The sequence below is a fragment of the Myodes glareolus genome, chromosome 7 (genome assembly GCF_982192425.1).
Source record: "Myodes glareolus chromosome 7, mMyoGla1.1, whole genome shotgun sequence".
NCBI classification, from domain to species: Eukaryota; Metazoa; Chordata; class Mammalia; order Rodentia; family Cricetidae; genus Myodes; species Myodes glareolus.
Window position 1 is genome coordinate 14,925,654 of NC_142032.1, and position 21,241 is coordinate 14,946,894.

Sequence of the window (21,241 nt, forward strand, 5' to 3'; positions counted from 1 at the left end):
TTTCTTTTTAAAATCTTGATGTGTTTGTCTCTGTGTGTGTGTGTGTGTGTGTGTTCATGTCTGTGAGTGCGAGCACACACCTGCCATGGTGCCCATGTAGAGATCAGAAACAACTTTGGATGTTGGTCCTTGCTTCCCACCGTTTTTGAAATGGGGTCTCTTGTTCCTTGGTGCATATGCCAGGCTAGGTGGACCACGAGTTTCTGGGAATTCTCTGTGTCCCATCTTGGCTGTAGGAATGCTAGGGTGCAGATGATCACTACTACATATGTCTTTACAGTTGGGTCTGGGGACCAAATCCAGGTCTTTAGGCTTGTGCAGAAAACAAACCCTCTACCCACTAAACTCTCTCCCCATCCTGGAAAAGAGGTCTTGAAAGATACTAGTGAACTTATTTATTTTATGTTCCTTCTTTAATATCTCTGCAATTCAATAGCCAGGTATTAAAGCAGGCATTATTATTCTTATTTAACAAATAATTTTATCACTTGTTTTCTAATTATTCTACCCAATGACTCTGATATGATCTGTGTTTAGCTGGCTACTGGTTAACCCATTGTAAAGTGCAACAGAATGGAAGGACCATGGGCCTTGGCATTGGCTGACGTGGGTTCATACAGGTCAGACCTTGAGCAGTTGAGTCCTCTAGGCCCCAGTGGTGACTATGCATCACCTCTTAGTCATCTGTAAAGGCCCTTCCCAGATCAATGAGTGAAAGACTACCACCACCCAGGCTCTTCAGAGAAATGCTCACCTCTACCCTTCCCAGATTAGTGAGTGGCAGACTACCACTACCCAGGCTCTTTAGAGAAATGCTTACTTTTACCCTTCCCAGATCAATGAATGGCAGGTTACCACCCAGGCTCTTCAGAGAAATGCTCACCTCTGGCCTTTGTCTGCAGGAGCAGCCAAGCAGATCATGGAGCTCTGCAACTGGCCCCAGCCTCTGGGACAGGGGGCAAGGGGACAGATGGGAAGGTAGGGCCTGGGCATTCTGCCATAGCTGCGCCTTTAGTTAATATTTATTCTTTCTCCGTCTGCCTGGAGACTGAGGGGTGCCCAGCCACAGACAGTGAAGGAAATCCCTGGGCCTAGGAAAAACTGGTTTCTGTGAGGGATGACTCAAGCAGGCTTTTCCAACAGGCAGTGTCCCCCTGGCTTCTGAGCATGGTCTTGAGTGTGATTGTTAGAGACCACGTTATTGTCTGCTCCGCACCATTGTCTCCTAGGAGTTGAGGCAGGTAATAAATGCAGAACCTTGTTCCAGTCTGACCTCTGAACAATGGCTTTCCCTTGTGGAGACCCCTCAGGTCTTATCTGGGTGTGGCAACCCTTCCCTTCTTAACACCACCTCTAGCTTGGCTTTCTAAAACCCATTTCTTTAGTGTTTTCATTCCCAAAGGAAGCTTATAAATTGAACTCCAGATTTCCTAGCACAATATAGAGTGATCAAAATTTCTGCTGACTCATTGTGAATCTTCCTCTCATCCTGCACTTTTGCCCAGGGCTGCTCCACGTGGCTCGTGAGCCACCTTCTTTACAGTTGTTAGGACATGGTTTCTGGATCCCAGACCACAGCTGCCCTGAGAATCAGCATTTGGACAGCTGTGCTGATTCTTGTGGTGACCGCAGCTTAAGGACTGTTTGTTCAAGATGACAGCTTTCTTGATTCATGAGCAGCCACATCTCAGTGGATTGCCTTCCTTGGGCCTTTCTTCATCCTTCCGAGGACAGAACTTACCAGATGTTATTTTTCACCCAGGGCCCGATTCCTGAGAACCATTTATTTCAGATTCTTTGTTGTTATTATTATTATTTTAAGCAGGTGTCATTCTACAGTCCAGCCTGACCTGTAACTCACTGTTTATCCCACTGTGGCCTCAAACTCACACTAATCCTCCTACTGTACCGGGTTACTTCCTGATTCTTGACCTTCTAACTGTAACATGATTACCCACCTCAGACAGGCACATCTCGGATCTTGACATGACGCTGACATGATAGCTCAAAAATGCCAGTCTACTGGTTTCTGGCCAGAGTTTCCTAACAATAGCTTGCTTACTTCCCCAATACCCAAACTGCCCTGCTCCTGGCATGGCTGCCTGCATCTCTTTTTGAAAATGAATGGCCAGAACTCCAGTTGCTCAATCAGTTAGTGTGTGGTACCTATATGAAAAAGAATGGCCTTGGACTTTGGAGATGGCTCAGTTGGTAAAATGCTTGCACCTGATCTGAGTCCAATCCCTAGGACCTATTTAAACATTTGGGGTATGATGGTGTGCTCTTGTAATCCCAGCATTGGAGAGGCAGAGACAGGAAGATCTCTGGGGCTTTCTAGTCTAACTGACGAGCTTCTGCCCAAGAAAGACTCTGTCTAAAATAGGCAGGTGGCTTTCCTGCAGATGACACCTGGGGTTGTTTTCCAAGCTCCACATGTAGATGCACATACATGTGCATGCACCTTCTTTGAGAAACATGTATACACATGCATGCATATATTTTTCCTTTCTTCTTCCACCACCTCCTCCCATCTGAACACATCATTTGGATGCCTTTGTACTCTGCACCACCACCATGATTGTGGCACTCTACACCACCACCAGCATCTCCCTTCTTCGGTCTTTTTCCTGACCACCCTTAAACACCATCAAGCTTCTCTCATCCCGACACAATCTCTAACTGCAGCTATATTTTGGAAGCTCCTTTGACAGCATGGTTTATCAAAAGTGAAGGCTGTTTGCTACTGACTTATCTTGACTCTATTCTTTCCCCACCAGTTCAGCGATTGCTAAGGTAGTTTTGAGCTGCCTGACATGGGCATGGATCTGAACTCAGGTCCTCTGGAGGAGCAGCATGGTCTCTAACTGCTGAGCCATTTCTCCTACACTTAAATTACATTTTAAATTGAGTTACTAGATATTAGGTTTCCATCTGATTTTTTTCATATCTCTTTCAATTAGGTTAACCTCCTAATCCTCTTGCCTTCCCCTCCTTCCCACCCCTTCCTTGCTTAAACCTTTTCACCCTCATCTACCGTCCTCCTTCTTAAGGCATTCTTACTTCCCCAGTCTTTCTGCTTTTTTTGGCTTCTACAGATATGAAACACACAAAGCTAGAAATTCAAAGCTAGGATCTACATATGAGGAACATATGTAGCATTTGTCTTTCTGGGCTTGGGTTACCTCAGTTGGTATACATTTTTCTAGTTTCATCCATTTACTTAAAAATGTCATAATTTCATTTTTCTTTACAGCTCAATAAATCCCATGTGTGTATGTATGTACCACATTTTCATTATCTGTTCACCAGTTTATGGACATCAGGACTGAATCCACTTTCTAGCTATCGAGAATAGATTAGCAGTGAACATGGACGAACAGGTATCTCTGGTAGAATATGGAGTCCTTTGGGTGTTAGCCTTGAGCAATCACATTGTCCCCTGCTTGTTGTATGGCGGAAAGAAACCTCTGCTTTCTGTGGTGTTTCCAGGGATGCTTCTTGATTTGGAGGAATTGCCTGGGGAGCTGCACTCCTCCCTGGTCCGCAGGCAACGTCTCTTCACCACCACACACGCCCTACTGCTCCAGCAGAGAGCAGACCCAGCGTTGGCAGCCAGAAGTTTCCCTTCAGTGTCTTCTTTACATTGGGCAGGGGTGACTAGGGCCGGGCAGGGAATCTGTGGGATGCCATGGGAAGAAAAACATTCTTTGGGCTACTTTGGTAGAAGGTTCCCATTGCCTAACCCAGAGGGCTTAAGAGAAATGGACTTCTTTATTGTTTGTTTTGTTTGTTGTTGTTTTTTTTTTGACATAACTCAGCCTGGCCTCATCTCACTATATAACTGAAGCTCGACTCTAATTCCTGATCCCCCTGATGCTTCCTCCCAAGTGCTAGGATTATAGTCATATGTCACCATGCCCAGCCCAGGAAATGGGCCTTTTGATGGTAGAGGTTTACAGCCTTGCTGAAGCACCATCTGGTGGTAGAACTGTTGGACTCTGATGCCACAGGGAAGTCCTCAGAAGAATAAAGTCGTCTCAGGAGGGCTGGTAAGAAGAGAAGGGAGGGGCTGGTGAGATGGCTCAGTGGTTAAGAGCACTGACTGCTCCTCCAGAGGACCTGGGTTCAATTCCCAGCGCCCACATGGCAGCTTGCAGCTGTCTTGTAGCTCCAGTTCAAGAGAATCTGACATCATTATACCAATGCGCATGAAATAAAGTTAAATAAAGTTTAAAAAAAAAAAGAAGAGAAGGGAAAGAGGAACTACAGAATTTAGAGAAGTCCTCGCTGTGACATGCAGCTTTATCCAGAGGCCACTTCTGCTTGTTCTGCATCGGGAACAGAAATGGACACGAGAAAGAAAACATTCCTTTCTCCTCTCTGCAGTGTTCTTGGGCCACCTGTCTCAAGCCTTCAAATCTCATTCGAGTCACCTTGACCAGGACCTTTAGTTCCCAGAGTAGGAGGGCTTTGTCCGCTGAGAGGTCTGTAAAAGGACTGAATCCCACATCCCTGGACATCCCTGGAACTGCAGGGCTGCCCCACCAGAACCGGAGAGCTTTGGGTTGCCCTGGAGAGCTGTCTTGTTCATAACTCATGCTTCCCATTCTCAAGAGAGACCTCTGAGGGTGCCAAGGTAGAAAGAAACATCTCCAGAGGAGACTGAGTCCTACCTCTGAGGGTAGTGGTGAGCACACGCTGAAACAGACTTTCTGGCCACACTGCGGAGTGGCACTGGCCACCAACCTCAGCCCTCTCTGTGCCTGTACAACTCACCAATGGTCTAGAGACTGTAAAAAATGGAAGTGAAAAGTTGGTGGTCCCTAGGCCCCGTACAAAACACTAGAAGGTGGCTAGGGGTTAGCAGGAGTGAAAGAATTTATCTGCCAGGACCGTGTAGAACAGTTTACTTGATCCACTCCTGTAGTGCAGCAGACAAGGGCAGTAACAGAAGAAAAGCCTGCTTTATTCAGGCTTGTTTATTATAGTGTTCATTGTGTGTTTGAATGCATGTGTCTGTCTGTATTTGTCTGTGTGTGTGTCTCTCGCTGAGTCTGTGTGTGTGTGTCTTTCTGTCTGTCTCTGTGCGTATGTGTGCACGCACGTGTGCATATGTGTGAGTGTGCATGTGTGTTATGAGGGATTGAACATAAAGTCTTAGGCATGCTAGATTCCACCACTGAACTCTATACTCTTTCTATCCCAGCCTTTATTATGGTGAATTTTGAATTTCTCAAGTGCACAGAGTTGTATAATGAAGCTCCCACCAGTGCATGAGACATAACCATCAGTTTCTTTAAAATAAAAGCTAAGCAAACTTCTGGCTCCAGTGTGCTTGCTCCCCTGGTCTGGGTCATGCCACACACTTTGTGCCAAAAGAAATTGCCTTGTCAGATTACTTTCACCTTGTTCATGTGTGTCTTTATGCAACACAGAAAATATTCTTTCCCAACAGAAGTGCTTGCCTGCGACTCAACACTCCACAGAGGTGAAGCAGGAGGATCAGTAGTTTGAAGTCAGTTTTAGTTATATTTCAGGATTGAAGTCAGTCGGGGCTGTATGAAACTGTGCCTCAAAAAACAAACATAACAAACCCAAACCAAACAAACCCACCAAAAATGAAATGACAACAACAAGAAAAAAAACTAACATTAAAAAAAAAAAAAGCAAGCAAAACTTTGCCCCCAAATACTAATGTGTAAGGTAGGTAGTTGGTTTGGTGATAGAGAGTGATTGTTCTTAGCGTGTGCAGAGCCTAAGGTTCTGTTCTATACTGCAGCAAACAGCAGAGAACCTGACTGTAGTTTACTCGAGTCGGGGAGAGACTGGGCATAGGCATGTCTTCAGAGCTGTCCTGGTGATCCCAGTGCTCAGGCAGAACTGAAAACCACTGTTCCACTGAGATGGGAGAAATTCTAGCTGCCAGGATTCCCAGGAGCCTGGGGAGTGGAATGTCTCCAGACAGTCTGGTTTCACCTGCTGTTGGTTCAGCTGGAAACATTTCTGAACTGGCTCACTAAGCCGGAGTTCCAAGAGTGTTTGTGGATTTCTGAATGTTTAAATCTAGCAACTGACTTCAACTAGGAGAGACCCGTCTCTGGGTGAGAGGAAAAACCTGTCTCCACTCTTCCTCTGCTATTTTGTGCTTTGAATACAGATGTCCTGGAGTACCCATCAGGTTGAAGGAAAGTGTCTGTCAAACAAAGACAGAACAAGGGGCAGTGAGGCCGTTCACTGGAGCAAGACACGTGCTCCAAGTGAAATAGTCCGTTTGATTGCTGGGACCCACATGGCGGAAGGAAAGAACTGACTCCTGAAAGTTGACCTCCACATGCACACCATGGCACACCCTCTCCAAATAGACAGACAGACAGACATAACAAGAAAAAACAAATATATGATAGAATCAAGTCTTCAAATAGTTAAGACTCTTACCAAAAATTATAGTGTATCAGTAGTAGAATCAGTAGGCAGATAAGCATAGGGAATAGCTTAGCAACTTAGGATTCCACTTGAAACTATACATACACTCTCACAGTGTCCATTCTGGAAAAAGAAATGGGGTAATTACTCTGTCAAACTATGGGAATGAGAGGCTGGTCTGGCCTACACTGCATGTTCAGTAAGACAAACTTTCCTCTGAATGAACTTTTAGTTGTAACCTCTATTTACCATCTTATACCTGTGCATAATTGGATGGACATATTAATAAAATTAGATGCATCTTGGGAAGGAACATGTAACTCAAGCCTGTCAATCAAAACAGAGAACAACTTCAATTATCCCCCTTAGCAACAAGCCCCCTTTTCCCTTAAACCCCATAAAAGGAAAACCCTCAAACAACTACTAGAGCCCTTAAGTACTATTTTTTTTAAGGTTCTAATTAATTATTGCTGTTATTGTGTGCTGTGATAGGTTCGGGCTAGAATGCATGGCGTGCAGGTCAGAGGACAATGCTGACGTCTGTCAGACAAAGGCCAGCTTGAATCAGTTCTCTCCTTTGACCTTTATGTGGGTGCAGGGGTCAAACTCATGCCACAGGGCTTGCTTAGCAAGCAACTTTATCTTCTGAGTCACTCGGCCCAGCCTGGAGCTTTCATTCACACCGGCCCTCTTGGCAGCCCAACTGATCTGCATTACTGTTCTACATTTGAGTGACGTTTCCTCACTACTTTTGCAGCAATGTGGAGGAGAGGTCATGCCTGACAAACCAAAAAAAAAAGTGTGCCCATTCAGAAAAATCATGCTCTGTTTTCCTCCAACAGCTGAGGAGTGATCAGTCAAAATAGCTGCAGCCCTTAACACAGAGCTGCCGCCTTTGCATAGTAGGAGTCACATGTTGAGAGATTGTACACAGAGTGTCTCAGCCTAACCAGATGAGGGCCCCTCCGCCAGCCCATGGCTCATACCTGACAAAGTCCCTTGCTGTATAGCATGTATGATTTTGATGGCGTTTTCTAGAAACAGTGTCTTGTTCTGTTGCCCATGAGTGTTGCCATGCCACTCAGACTCAGTGGCGATCCTGCTCCCCAACTGCTGGGACTTACAGATGTGAGCTCTCACACCTGGATCTTTAAAGAGTTTCTAAGGATCTGCCTCGTCCCCCAGTGAGGTGACAGGAAAGTTCCTGAGGTTCATTGTTTAGGATGGCAGACTAAATGATAACACAGGTTACAGGGGTCAGAGAATCCTTACCGTGCTGGGTCACAAGAAAGGGGCTGAAGAGATGGCTCGGCAGTTAAGAGCACCTGCTGCTCTGGCAGAGGACCCATCCACATGTGGTGCGGGAGAATTGTTTGCATTCTGTCAATCATGTTTTAAATAAATGCTGATTGGCCAGGAAAAAAAAAAGGTGTAGGCGGGAAAATCAGACAGGAAGTGGAAATGATGCAAGGAGAGCAGGAGAATTCTGGGGAGGAGGAAGCTAATTCCTCCCACTCCTGCCCAGATCACCAAAGCAGCAGGATGTGATCTGCCTGCTGGAAAAGGTACTGAGCCATATGGCTAAAATAGATCAGAATAATGGGTTAATATAAGTTACAAGAACTAATAAGTAACCTGACCTAATGGGCCAATCAGCTTTATAACTTACAGAGATCTCTGTGTGATTTTTTTTCTCTGGGACTAAACAGCTGGGGGGCCCAGGCAGGACAGAAAACCCCAACAAATAGGCCTTCATGTTACACACATGTCAGCTCACATATGTAACTCAGTTCCTGGGAATCTGATGCCCTTTTCTTACCTTCATAGGCATGCATGTGGTGGTACACATGCAAACATGCAAGCAAAACATTAATACACATAAAATAAAAATAATCTTGTAAAAATGTTAAAACATGTATTGAAAGCAAAGAAAATTTATAATTTTGTTTGTGAGGTTTCTCAGAAGCTGCAAGTTTCCAGCTGGGAAAAGAGTAAGCTTACACTCAAAGGTCATATGCTTTTAGGCCTAAATCTTTCCTTATTGCTATTTTAGAGCCTTATTTTAAATCCTGCTATATCAGAGGAACATTGTCTGTGTACGCAATCTTCACAGTAAATTGCGTTGGCTGTGCTGACGTTTCCCTTTCAGCTGGTAACGAGCTTCAGCTGGATCTGAGGTAAGGGCCTCTTTCCCTTTCCCTGTCCCTCAGTTTCCCCTGTCTTACTGTTCTGTCTCAACCTGTCAAACAGCATTGACCACATGCAGTGTCACAGACAGGACCTGGTCAGAGACCTCTATTTCAAGGTTGGGTGAGTGGACAAAAAAAAAAAAAAAAAAAAAAAAAACAACAACCAGGGTAGTGATGTCACAGCTGGGCAGCTGAAGCTCAGTCGTGGACTAGTTCTGTGAGGAGGGAAGAGTAGAATGTAGAAGAAGGGAGGGAATTTGCCACACAGGACAGCAGGCTGCTCCAGGCAGAGTGTCCATGAACAGAGCGTTTGTGGAGAGAGCTTGAGTAGTCAGATTTTGTCTGGAGAAATTTGTGAACGTCATGGCTTTTCCAGGAAAGACAGGAAACTGAGGGGCGTGCAGCATTTGCTCTGGATGAGCCTGTTTGTGCTTCAACTCCTTGAGCAGAGCTCTCACTATGCTAATGTCTTGCAGATTCCTGACAGCTGCTTAACCAGGTTGACCTCTGCCTACAGTTCTTGTTTTTAAATGCGTTTTAAAATACTTACAAATGCTTTTTGCTTTCATGAATGTATGTGAATATGTGTATCATGTTCATACCTAGTACCCAGGGAGACCAGAAGAGGTCATTTAATCTGGAACTGGAGCTACGGACATCTGTGAGCAGCTCCGTGGCTGCTGGGGATCGAACCTGGATCCCATGTTAAGAAATCGCTGACTGGTGTCTCCAGTTCTTGGTTTTGCTTGCTTGCTTACACTTGTCGCTTGACTTGAGCCTGTTGATTTCCTGTCTCAATGTGTGGATGCACACACACTAAAGGGATTTATGGAGGTCAGAGGGTAGCTTGCGTCAGTCAGTTCTCTCTTTCCATCATGTGGGTCCAAGGGATGGAACTCGGGTTATTGGGCTTGGGGGCAAGTGTTGCCCTCCTGAACCATCCTGCAGGCCCTGTTTTCCATTTCCTTTTGAGCTCTGTCTACTGTTATCCTGAGTACAAGGATTAGATGTGTGTGCCACCACACTGCCAGCCTTTTTCTATTTTAGCCAAACCGAAGTCATTATTTTCTTATTTATTGCTGTGCTAAGGATTAAACCTGGTGCTTCGCACATGCCAGGCAAATGCCCTTACACTGAGTCATATTCCCCAACTCCAAGGGCCAATATTCAATTCAATTAAAATCCTATTAAAAACTAGGCATGGTGGTTCATACCTGTAATTCCATTTGTTTGGAAGTGAAGGCAGGAGGATCAGGAGTTCAAGGCCATTGTCAGCTACACATCACATTCGGGGCCAGCGTGGGCTACAGTACATGAGATAGTGTCTCAAAAATAAGCAAGGACTGACAATATGGATCAGTGGGTAAAGGTGCTTGCCTGACAACTGGAGTTCATTCTGGGGACCCATATGGTAGAGGAGGGAGCTATTTCCCAGTAGTTGGCCTGACTTCTATGGGAGTGTGTAGGTACACTAAACAAATAGCCCTGTTATTCCCAGATTAGTAGGCATTTTGCTAAAACTGCCTTTTCATGAAAGAATGATGATAGCAGAAGGCAGTTTATTCTGAAGCTCTTCCTGGCAGAGTTAAAGGATTGCCAATTTATATAAATGGTCACCATTGCTTTTTTGATTTTGTTTTTTGAGACTGGGTTTCTCAGTGTAACAGTCCTGGCTGTCTTAGAGCTCTCACTGTGTAGACCAGACTGGTCTTGAACTCACAGAGATCTGCCTGCCTCTGCCTCCCTGATTGCTGGGACTAAAGGTGTGCGCTATCACCCCCTGGCCCACCATCACTTTTTAAATGTTACTAAATTGGAATGATCCATAATCTCAGAGACAGTGACAGGAGGATCACTGTAAATTGAAGGTCAACTTCAGCTACTGAGGAGTTGAAAGCCAGGATGAACTACAGAACCCTGTCTCTAACAAGAGGGGAGGCAGAAACAGGCAGATCTCTGTGAGTTTGAGGCTGTCCTGGTTTACATAGAGAACTTCAGGCCAGCCATAGTTCTTACATAGTAAGTTCCTGTCTTTAAAAACTAACAAACATAAACAAACAAACAAATAACAAAATTCTGTGTAAATGTTACTGACCCAAGAAATTTCATGTCAGTTAACCACTCATTACTTTGGAGTGTCAGCATTAATGCCACGTGACCTCGGGGTAGTGGAGGCCACAGCAGTGGCAGGATTTACAGCCAAAGAACAGGGTGCTGAGAACAGGGCTTTGTACCCTAAGTTCATGTAGGAAGAAAGGAGCTGTCGCTGATAGAATGATTGTCCAGTGTGCGTGAGATCTGAATCCGCCCCCCCAATCATTACCACCACTCAGATACACAAATAAAAACAAACCACCAGACATAATGATATGTATCCGCAGGCTCAGCTACTTGGGAAGCTGAGGCAGGAAGATCATTTGAGTCCAAGAGTTCATGGTCAGCTTAAGCAATAAAACAAAGACTCTATCTCAAACAAACAATAATTTGTTTTTACTTATTATTTCCATTTTAATGATGAAAACACTAAGGCATGAGGACATTAAGAAACTTGCCCAAGGTCAAAGCTGGCTAGCAACAGCCAGGAATTGAAACCAAGAGGGGTTAGCTTTGGAATCCATGCTCTTAATCCCCATATCAGTATGCCTGGCTAAAAAGTAACTTAGGCTTTGGTGGCATGTCATGATCTATTTTTAGCCCTTGATACCATAGACAGAAAGTGCCCATGGAACATTTCTGAACAAGCTGCCTGATCTCTGCAGAGCTGCTGTCAGTGATCCCCTTTCGAGGCGGAGATGTTTCCACATCACTCCAGGGGAAATCAGAGCAGATGGACATCCCTTTGGCAGAGTCATAAAAGTCAACAGCAGCCAAATCAGTGAACTTTGCATAGGGTTAATAAGTTCTTAGAATGTGGAGTCTGAGGAGTTATAACCTGGTCTAGTAGTTTCCAAAACATTTTTTTTTATGATTCCAGTAGATATTCATTTAGGGTGAGACAGCTGCAGAGCAAATCATTCTTAAATGGTAATTCTGGTTGAAGAAGCTTCAGAAGCGCCCTAGACCGAGCACGTCCATGGATCTCAACTACATGATCACTTCTGCGTCCATTCTCTCGCTTCTCTTTCCTGAACAACATCTTCAGATGTGGCTGAAGTAGGACTTAGCTCCTCGTATCTCATCCACTGTTCCTTAGGCAAGAGCAGATGCCTCATGGTCAGGTCCAGGGTCTCTTAATGTGAAAATCCTGTCATCATATGTACAGACAGATTAGCTCAGTCATTTTCATCTGTGCCTGCTTCTCCTTTGCTAGACTTTTGTTTCTTGACACTAGATCTCACATAGCCCAGGCTGGCCTCCAATCCTTGATCTTCATGCATCCCCTGCAGAGAGTGCTGGGATCGCAGGTGTGTACCGCTACCCATGCCTCTCCTCTCTGGCTGTAGCATAGTCCCCATCCCAGGAGTTGACTTGTTTCACTTCCCGTATCTGTTAAAACCCCACTCCACCTGTCCTCTTGACATGAGTCCCTTTAACTGGCTAATGTCTGCACTAAGAAATTAATTGGAAAGAATTATTTTGGATTTGGTGAAAGTAAAAATAGTAAACTCAATTATTAGACCTGGAGAGATGACTCAGCTGTTAAGAGCACATACCGTTTTTTCAGAGGACCCCAATTTTGTTCTCAGCACCTGTATCAGGTAACTAACAATGCCCTCCATGGCCTCACTAAGAACCTGCATGTACCTTTACTAAGATACATACACATATACATGTAATTAAAAATAAAATGAGTCTTTAAAAAACCCTAAACTACTGGGCACTAATTTGAAACCAAGTTTATTTACTTTCTGAAAATTTTTATTTTATGTGTTTATATGTGTGCCTGGGTGTATGTATGTGTGTGTGCGGGAGCCTGTGAAGGTCAGAAGAGGGCAATAGATCCCCTGGAACTGGAGTTATAGGCAGCGGTAAGTCACCATGAGGGTGCTGGGAACTGAACCTAGGGCCTCTACAAGTGCAGTAAGCACTCTTAACTCCTGAACTGTCTCTCCAGCACAAAGATTTATTTACCTCAGGCCTAGGAGTCAAGCAAGACAGCAAGACAGAAAATAAAAGGCATGAGAAAGGAAAGCCCTACCCGTCCTGGTTCTGGAGTCTTACTAGTTCTTACTAGTTCACATCCAGGAACTTTAAACTTTAAACATAAGTGCACAGAGGACTGGAGTCTTGTTTGGGAAACTGCACCAATGAGATCGTTAGAAATGACTGGTGACACGGAGGGTAGAAGGGCTCAGGCGTGCCCCCAGCAGGTGAGGAACTACTGAGAGTTGATGGCCGCAGAGAGAAGAGTTGGTGTTCTTTAAGAGTATGGCCCCACTCTCATGAGGATCTAACGAGAATCTAACTCGTTGGGTTGCTTAAAAATAGCAGAACATGAAGACAGGAGGATTGGGAGGCAGGGGAGTAGATCTGGGATGGGTGGGGAGAGAATATGATCAAAATACGTTATACACATGTGTGAAGTTCTCAAAGAACTAATAAAAATATCCATTTTAAAAATGGCCGAGGAGTCGGGCGGTGGGGGTGCATACTTTTAATCCAGCACTTGGAAGACAGAGACAGGCAGATCTCTGTGAGTTCGAGGTCAACCTGATCTACAGAGTGAGTTCCAGGACAAGCTCCAAAGCTACAGAGAGATCCTGTCTCAAAATACCAGTGTGTGTATGTGTGTGTGTGTGTGTGTGTGTGTGTGTATGAATGACTGAGGACTACGGCTCAGTCTTGCTGTGCAAGCATGAAGACCCAAGTTCAACCCTAGTGTCCACATGAAAGTCAGGTGTGGTGGTGTTTGCCCGCTATCCCAGTGCTGGGGGCAGACAGGAGAATCTCTGGAGTGTGCTGGCCAGTTAGTCTAGCCAGACTATGATGAGCTCTAAGTTCAATCATTAAGTAAAGTGGAGAGTGACTGAGGAAGATTCTAGACATTGATCTCTGGTCTCCATGCACGAGTGCACATGAGCACACACATACACCATAAACACATGTGCATACACACACACACACACACACACACACACACTGGCTAATGATTAGGCCTTAAGCACAACCTCTTGTGACCTAAGTTTGTCACAAAGATCCATGTGATCAATGTTTTATCTCTGCCAGAACTTCCTTCTCCAGCTTCAAGTCTGCACAGTGTACCTATCAAAAGTCTCCTCTTCAAGGACGAAATCCTGTGGATAAGAAAAAGCACACACTTTGCCAAATATCTAAATCCAATTGCTGATTAAGTAGCTTCAACCCCTCCCCCAATCACATACTTAATAGCTACTACTGTGTACTTCAGTAGCTATTAACTTCTCCTAACGCCTCCGCTTGACTCTCTTTAAGTGTATCTTGTCTTTCTGTGTAACGAACCCACCAACCTTGTTCCACTTTGATTCACTCTGGAATTCTTTTCTGTGGCAATGTGTCAAGAACTGAGCTGCCCCTTCATAAAGGCCTGGGCTCTCCCAAGGTAGCCCCTCAGGCTGCCCAGAGGCATTAGCAAATTTTAGTTCTTGCCTGCTGATGATGATAGAGGTGGATTTTTGCGTGTGCATGAGTGTGTGTGCATGCGTATGTATGTTGTTTATTATTTTGTTTTTGTTTCTTGATAAAGGCTGTCAATGTATAGAATAGGCTGACTTTGAGCTTATTGTATATTTCAGGTTAGTGCCCGCCCCATCCTCTGAGTGCTGGGTTATAGGAGCACCTTCCTTGCCCAAACAGGACTTTTATTACAGCAGGGATGCTGTGGGTGTCAACTGGAGACTGCATCCTATTCATGTTGAGTGACTGGAGACTGGCATTTGCCACATGCAAGAATAAAAGTGAGGGAGCTGGCTAGAGACGGGTGCTCTGAAGGTGGTGACACGCGTTTGTGATCCCTGATTCCGCAGCCATTGTCAGTTGCTTTGCATCCATTCTCAGATGCTTTGCAATACTTTTGCAATAAATTGTACTTTTTGCAATAAATATTCAGGAGATTGTTGTTCAGAATGTCCCCTTGAGCTATCAAACAAAGAAGCCCACAGAGTCAGCTGTTGCCTGGGCAGCAGCAGGCAGATTGGCTGCTACCATGGCAACATTGATTTCAGTCACAAGCAGGCTTTAGGTAAAGAGTTAATGTTGTCAGAGGACACATGGATGGACCACCTGCCTCAGAATCACCTGGGAACTTGTTTAAATCTTTTGTTTTGTTTTTTAACATAGAGTCTCATGTAGCCCAGGCTATTCTTGAGCTCCAGATTTATTCCAGGCTGGCCTTGAACTCCTGATTGCCATTGTGATTTAGGCCTTGAATTCCTAGGACTCAGACCAGAGATTTTTAACTGGTAGAACTGTCACAGAGCCTAGAATCTACCTTTTAGAAAACTTCCAGGGCATGGAGCTCTGGCTCAGTCAGTAAGGTGCCGCTGCGTAAGCATGAGCACTGGAGGTAAATCTCCAGCGAGCAGGTAAAAGCCTGCCAGAGTGGTATAGCCTCGTAATCCCTGTGCTGGAGCAGCGAAGACAGTTAGACTCTGGGCTCACTGGCCAATCAGTCTAGCTGAATTCGTGAGCCCCGTGTCCCAGGAAAGGATCTCAGATGTTAACCACCAGTTGGTCGTTCTCTCTTTCTCTTACACACGCACACACACACACACAAACACACACACACACTCACACACACACACAGAGGCATCACACACAAACTCCCTAGGTGCTAGGTGTGGTAGCCCATGCCTGTAATCCAGACGCAATCAGCTTTAGGTATGTTTGAGACCACCTGGATTTCCCGAGACTCTGACACAAACCAGGAAATGGGTTCTTCAGGTAAGCACACACAAGGAGAGTGGGAACCCTTAGAGGAGACAGCATGTCTTTGTTACAGAGCCCTGGCTCACTTGTTTGAACTAGAGCCACTGTCTGCCTTACAAAGGCCTGCTACTTGTTATTTGTTTGTGTAGTGATGGCGTGCCACGTACCCATCAGAGCAGAGAGGTGACACTTGGTCCTTACTGGCAATGTTGATGACTTCTCATTCGCCCCAGTGGCTGCCGTTCCTTAATGTGTGGTGTAAGCTATTTTAACCGGGTTTCCTGTTATGTATGATCAAATTTCCTAACATCTGTGGTCATAAGTTTGCCTTATACTCTCTGGTTTATGCAATTTATATGTAAAAATATAAGAGAGTTAAAAGCAATGAGAAGGCTATGGCTGTGGGCAGAGTGGATGGTGGGGAGCTTGTTTACAGGAAAGCTGTGGTGAGCAGGCTCCCCCACCCCATACTGTCACACCTTTCACTTCCCACTAGTGTCTGTGCCCATAAAACAAATTCATTAAATCTTTTATTTGCATTTCTTGTCTCCAAAATAATTGTGTTTGTGTTGCTTCCTGGTAGCCAGCCAGAAAATTGTTTACTGTTGTTGAAGTGAAATGGCTAGTTGGGAAATGAAATCATTGAGGAAGCACTCTCGCTAACTAATAATAGAAAGCCTAAAATTACCCAGATTTGTCATCAAATACACGGCAAATGCTCTGCACTCCGAGCATGTCTCAGACTTGAGTCCAGTGTGGCTGCTGAATAGCCCATCAAGCACTGTGCTTAGGTGCTTCAGTGCTGTGCCGGAGGCCTGGTGCTTCTGATTTCACAATAAGAAGTCCAGCATCTTGTCACTTATTGTTCTGGCTTTGCTATCGTCTAGGGTTCTTGACTGGTTTGTTTTCTCCACCAATTAAAGAATTAAAAGACAAGACTGAAGAGATGGCTCAGCAGTTATGAGCACTTGCTACTCTCCCAAAGGTCCTGGGCTAAAGACCTTTACACAGCTTACACAGCTTCTCGTACAAGTATGCAGCTTCAGTTCCATGTTCTCTTCTGGCCTCCAAGGGGATGGGTTCCCCTTCTCTAATTTGGGGTTGTTCAGCTTAGACAAAGAAAGGGGATTTGGAAGGTCCACAGCCTCGGGCAAATATGTATTTATGGTGGGATAAGACAGAGCCCCTTCGCTAATTTGGAGTTGGTCAGCTTGGACAAAGAAAATGAGCCAACATATTTACAGCCTTGAGTCAACATGTTCAGTTCCAGCCTTGAACATACCTGACTGGTCAGCAGAAAACCGGGCCTGCAGGAGGAGGAAAAAGCCCACCAGGCCAATGAATCAGGTCACGATGGCGAGGAAGAAGCCAGAGTTTGCTGTCTTGGTCATCCCTCTGTGATCTATTTCCCTGTCTTTCCGTCTGTCAGGGATCTGTGTAGCTCCTAGCTCCTCAATTGATTTCTGTCACTCTGATAAACAAAACACTCTGACTGAAAGCAACTTAGGGGAAGAATGTGTTTGCTTTAGCTTACAGGTCACAGTTTACCACTGAGGAACACAGCGGGAACTCAGGCAGGAGCCATGGAGGAACACTGCTTGCCAGCTCCTCACAGGCTCATGGTTAGCCAGTTTTCTTTCTTATAATGTCCAGACCACCTTCTCAGGGAATGTGCCACCCACAACAGGCTGGGTCCTCCTACATCAATTAACGATCAAGACAACTCCCCACAGACCCACCCACCCACAGGCCAATCTGATCCAGGTGATCCCTCAATTGAGGACCAGTCCTTTTTGTTTGTATGTTTGAGACAAGGTCTCTCTCTACATAGCCCAGACTGTCCTGGAACTCACTGTGTAGACCAGGCTGGCCTCAAACTCACAGAGGTCCCTGCCTCCCAAGTGCTGGGATTAAAGGTGTGTGCCACCATGCCCAGCTGAGACTCCTTTTTATATGACACTAGACTATGTCAAGTTGACAGTTAAACTAATATAGGGCACTTATTTCAATGGGTATTTAGGTAAAAAGGCCGAAAGGTTGGTGATATGTCAGTTCTTACTAAAAACAAACTACTATTCTCTCATTCAGATTTCTGAGTAAGAGAGCTAATGTTTTCAAAGAGAGGAATATAATAATGAAAGCTGGGCAGGAGAGACAGGTTAGCAGTTAAAAATACTGCTTTTCCAGAGGACTTGAGTTTGGTTTCCAGCCCCCACATTAGGCAGCTCACAATTGCTTATACCTTCAGCTTCAGGGAATATGACTCCCTCTTCTGGTCTCTTTAGGCACATGCACACATGTGCACGTACTCATACACAGAGATACAGACATATGCATAATTTAAAAATAAAACAAATCTAAAAAAGAGAATGGAAGACATGGTTTGCTTTCTTTTCCCCAGCCTCTGATAATTCAATGAAATATAGATCATTGATCTAGTAATGCAATTCAGTGCATTTGCCTAACATAAAAAGACCCCAGATTCAATACCTAGAAACACACACACACACACACACACACACACACACACACACATATTCTATCTCTCCTCTCTCTCTCTCTCTCTCTCTCTCTCTCTCTCTGTGTGTGTGTGTGTGTGTGTGTGTGCATGCATTGGGATTAAAGGCTTGTGCCACCATGCCCAAATGAGACTTTCTTTTTATTTGACACTTAGTTATGCCATGTTGAAATTAAAACTAACTTAGAATATTTATTTAAAAGGGAGGAGGGATAGAAAGGGTATGTGTGTATACATACATATATGCACATTAATTTTTTAGATTTATTTATTTTATGTGAATAAATGTTTTGTCTGCACGCGTATATATGTAGTCTCTGATTTGTCAGACCCTGGTTAAGAACTGTGTATCTCTGTTGGCAAGATAAAATGGAAATTCTCACTGCCTGAATTAGAGAATGTTAGAGGGAAGGTACTAAGGCATATAAATACTTACTTTGTTGTACCTGTGGCAAGTTAAGGGAGAGAAAGGAAGGTACACCTGACATGGGAAAGAAAGTAAGGGCAGCAGGGTCCGGTGCCTCGTGCCTTTAATTCCAGCTCTCCAGAGGCCAAGGCAGAAGGATTGTTGTGAGTTTGAGGCTAACCCAGCCTACATAGAGAGTTCCAGGCCATCTGAGGCTGTAGAGCAAGACCCTGTCTCAGGAAATAAAGCAAAAAGAAAGGAAGTAGGGAGTTTTGTTGGATTGGACAAGGTGTTAGGATGGCCTCTTTGGTATTTGAGTTCAGGGCTTCAGGATGAATGGGAGCCAAGAAAGTGTAAGCTCTTCATAGAGAAAGTTGCATCTGCAGAAACCACTGGACAGCTACAGGTGAGTTTGGATGAGGTAGTTCTATAGTGTGTTTGTTCCTTTTTCAAAAGTTAATTCTTCTTAGTTTTGTGTTTTGGAACTGAATCTCTTATAGCCAAGGCTAGCCTTGAATTCATTATGTAGATAAAGATGTTCTTGATAGCATGTAGGTACATGGTTCAGATTTAAACTTAGAAACTTGGGAAGATACTCTCGGAACAAGATGCAGAGAGAGTTGAATCTGCATGTTTTGACAGTAGCTAACCATGTGATTTCATGGTGTGTGTGGTTATCCCCCAAAGATACAATGAACAACTGAGCTTAAAAACCAGGTAGAATCTGGGCCACTGAAATGGCTAAGCATGCCAAGGAGTTTACTCCCAAGCCTGGTGATCCGAGTTCCAGCTCCCACAAGTTGTGTCCCCACAAGCATAAACATAACTATGTAATCACTTAAATATTAGGTAGCATTTAAAATGAAGTAAAAACATATGAGAGGTTTTATTTATTTTAGCTCCCTGTCTCGTTTTTTTGAGACAGAATTTCTCGACAGCACAAACTGGCCTTGAATTTACAACAGTGCTCTCTGCTTTTGCCTCCCAAGTTCCAGGATTACAGGTGAATGCCACACTTCTATTATTTTTTTTAAATGTTCAAGAATTCTCTCAGGGACTGGAAATATAACTCAGTTAATAGAGTGCTTGCCTTGCAACCACAGTGTGTCCTGGGCTCCATCTTTAGTACCTACATAGATGAGACAAGTTGGGGTGCCACAATGTCTATAGTCTCAATACTGGGGAGAATGGAGGCAGGAGAATCAGAAGGTACAGATCATCCTTGGCTACATAGCTAGGTAGTTCAAGGCTAGCCTGGGTGCATGAAATCCTGTTTTGTTTTTTTTTTAATACTTGTTTTAAGCCAGGCAGTGGTAGCATATGCCTTTAATCCCATCACTTGGGAGTCAGAGACAGGCAGATGTCTGTGAGTTCGAGGCCGGCTTGGTCTATAAAGTAAGTTTAAGGACGGGCTCCAAAGCTACAGAGAAACCTGTTTAGAACACCCCCCCCCCAAAAGATTTGTTTTTATTTTACGTATATGAGTATTTACCTGCTTGTATATCTGTGTACCATACTCGTGCCTGGTGATTTTGGAGCCCAGATATTTTCAGGTGCCCTGGAACTGGTGCTACAGTGGTGAGCAGTCATGTGGCATCTGTCAAACCTGGGATCTCTGGAAGTATGGCAAGCTCTTTTAACCGCTGAGCCATTTCTCTAGCACAAGATCCTGTGTTAGAACAAGAACAAAACAACAACAAATGTTTCCTTGTCAATGAAATCACAATTTTATAAGGTGCATTGCATAGATGTAGCAAGGAGACAGAAACACCAACCAACCCAGATAAACTCAGGGTCTGCACATTCCTGACCTAAGTTTATTTGTTGCAGATGTTTCTGTTTGAGGTCTGAAACAGTCGTCATCTCTGTGGCAGGTTTGATTTTATTGGTTGTACTGAAGTTTCTGAGTCACTGCCTGTTGATGATATCTAGTTGTTCTGAGGGAGGGTGTGCGTGGAAGGGTGTAGACAGTTCTGGAGTAAAGACCGCTCCTTTTCTCATGCCCCCTTTTAAAGTTTTAAATGACTTTTCTTGTCATTTAATTCTGCCTCAGTATAACATTGGACCTTTTGTGTCTATGTCTTTCACTTGGTGTGATGCTTTTAGGTTCCTAGAAAACCTGTCAAAACTTACTCCTTTTTTGGTTTGTTTTTCTGAGATGTTATAACCGTGTATCACAGGTTGTTTCTCTGAGATGGTATAACCATGTATCACAGGTTGGCCTTGAACCTACAATCTCCTCGGCTTCCCAAATGCTGTAATTATAAGCGTGTGCCAGCATACCTGGCTCAATTGTTTTTAATATATGCTCATATATGTTCATATATGCCTCTGACTAGCTAAGGATGATTTACCCTCTGCTCCCAGGTACCAGGGTTATATTATAGGTGTATGCTGCCACACTCAATTTATCATCCAGTTTGTAACATGTATCAAAACTTATATTTATGGCTGAAAAGTTGTATGTGTACACCATTTTTAATTCATTTCTATGTTAATGGATACCTGAAGATCTATCTGGAACTGGGATTGTTAAATCACATGGTAATTCTGTGTTTAGGTTAAAAAAAACCCTGCTGATTTGTTTTTTACTGCAATTTGCTATTTTTTTACATTCCCATCAGCAGTTCATAAGCATAAGGATTCAGATTTATCCACAGTTACTCACACTCCTACTTTTCGTGGTTGTTGCTCTCTTTCATTTTTGGTTTTTGAGACAAGAATCTTCCCTGTGTGTAGCCCTGGCTGGCCTTGGACTCAGAAGTTCTCCTGCCTCATCCACCCCAGTGCTAGGATTATAAATGTGAGCCACCATGCTCATGACACAGTATCTCTGCATGTTTTATCCTGATTCTTTTGTGT

The 21,241-nt window shown here is 44.2% G+C and overlaps 1 protein-coding gene across 3 annotated transcripts in view; it reads left to right on the plus strand.

The window, feature by feature from the left end:
* Positions 1-21,241, plus strand: part of Nt5c2 (5'-nucleotidase, cytosolic II) — a 138,497-nt gene that overhangs the window by 30,351 nt on the left and 86,905 nt on the right. Inside the window, exon 1 of one of the 3 annotated variants that reach the window (XM_085694063.2) lies at positions 7,916-7,988. The exons of 1 other annotated variant lie outside the window; for it this stretch is intronic. The gene's annotated coding sequence lies outside the window, so the exon portion shown is untranslated. Of the gene's footprint in view, positions 1-7,915; positions 7,989-8,504; positions 8,601-21,241 lie in introns of those variants that run through there. One more of the 3 variants, XM_085694064.2, reaches the window with a different exon arrangement.